General features: G+C 46.2%; 1 long non-coding RNA gene across 1 annotated transcript in view; it reads left to right on the top strand.

Annotated features, from left to right (window-relative positions):
* The window catches only part of LOC139433330 (uncharacterized), a 6736-nt gene extending 5180 nt beyond the window's left edge, over nucleotides 1-1556 (top strand). The window contains exons 2-3 of the long non-coding RNA XR_011642855.1: nucleotides 426-846; nucleotides 911-1556. This is a non-coding gene — a long non-coding RNA (uncharacterized lncRNA). The remainder of the gene's footprint in view (nucleotides 1-425; nucleotides 847-910) is intronic.
* The last annotated feature ends 240 nt before the right edge of the window (nucleotides 1557-1796 follow it).

The raw sequence follows: 1796 nt of genomic DNA, 5'->3' as shown, positions 1-1796 counted from the left end.
AGACGGACAAAAGCTGGTACACAAGGAGACAGCAGTGAGACTACTCCAAATACTACCGGGGTGCTTCACCTGTACTCTTCGTTTATACTTTGATATCATACGTTTTCCAACAATGTAAATACTTCAACTTTTATTAAAGATATTTTACGAGCAGTTGTAAGACTTTCCTGCTGATGATTTAACCAAGTTTCACGCCAATAACAGCCACGATAACGCTCCAAACGAACGCCACTTAAAACCATCTTTGCGACTACATCTAGAAAACCACGTTAAAGTTCACTTTCACCTCCTTGCTTCCCCCGAGAATCCAGTCTGCGTGCTAAGCTACAGGCTAAGTCCCATCTCTGCCTGTATCGCACACCCGGGAACGACATGTATAAACTCTTAATGTAATCACAACGTGTATATTTCCTCCTGACATTCAGATGTATCGATGAGGCAGGACGCCCCCCGCGAGCCGCTCCATATTTACCGGCCAATTACCTCTCTGAGGGTCGACGTGACCGCGGGCTTTTCCAACGCTACGCGAAGGTGAGCGGGTAGTTAAGCAAACGTGGAGTCACCCGGTGCTTTACCCATCACCGATGTCTTATTTCTTCAACTCGAGGACACGTCTCGGAGCGGGAGGACGGATTTCCTCGAGCAAACTGTTGGGAAAGTCCTGAGTGTCCTCTTCCAACATGAGAGTGACATGCTAACAGAGGTATCAACTGCAGCTGTGAACATGACAGGATGTGAGATGACCTGGAAGAGCATCAGGACTGCTTGAGGCATGTGATAGCTGTGTGATGAACATGATGGAGAGAGGCATCATGATGCATCAAGCATGCTCATTTCTGAAAAAAAGTCAGTATTTTTGAGAAAAAAGGTCAGTATTTTGAGAAAAAAGGTCAAGATTTTGAGAAAAAAGTCAGTATTTTGAGAAAAAAGTCAAAATTTTGAGAAAAAAAGTCAGTATTTTGAGAAAAAAGTCAGGATTTTGAAAAAATACAGAATTTTGTGATTTTGTGAAAAAGTCAGTATTTTGTTCATGACAGGATGTGATTACAGAGAAGAACCGATCCCTCCATCTTGTGACTGTGTGACTCCCTCTTGGATATCAGCATGTGAAGGACGTCTGCTCAGGAACTAGCTGTACCAAAAGCCCTCAGGTGGAGTTCTCATCTTCACATTCGAGGTCCGTTTTATTTAAAAGAGGCTGATCCGAGGTTACGGGGAATGGAGGCCGCCTGCAGGAGAGAACATGGTGGATAGATAATGACCCGTCAGAAAGCAAAGAAGATCCCGGGCGTCTTACATCCTCTTCTGAGGTGAAGACACTTCTCGTCACGGGCCTGCCATCGCAGTAATCCCCTCGCCTGCAGCTCCATTAGGAAATGAAACTAGTTGTTGGGCAGGAGGGGGTTAATCCGGCGGTGAAAAAGGGCCTCAGCTGCCCTTTAAAACCACTGTCGGTTTACAGAGACTTCAGACGACCCTTTCACCCTGACCCTTATTGATTCAGGTCACACACACACACACACACACACACACACACACACACACACACACACACACACACAACACACACCACACACACACACACACACACACACACACACACACACACACACACACACACACACACACACACACACACACACACACACACACACACACACCACACAACACACACACACACACACACACACACACACACACTGAGCCCCGCAGCTACAGCACTATAGGGTGCCGTAATGTTTCAATTACTGAAGTATGTCATGGTTCAGGCGTGTCGGGGAAACACGATTCAAAAC

Source organism: Pseudochaenichthys georgianus, unplaced genomic scaffold (genome assembly GCF_902827115.2).
Source record: "Pseudochaenichthys georgianus unplaced genomic scaffold, fPseGeo1.2 scaffold_2025_arrow_ctg1, whole genome shotgun sequence".
Lineage (NCBI taxonomy): Eukaryota > Metazoa > Chordata > Actinopteri > Perciformes > Channichthyidae > Pseudochaenichthys > Pseudochaenichthys georgianus.
This window is presented reverse-complemented; position numbering and strand designations above follow the sequence as displayed.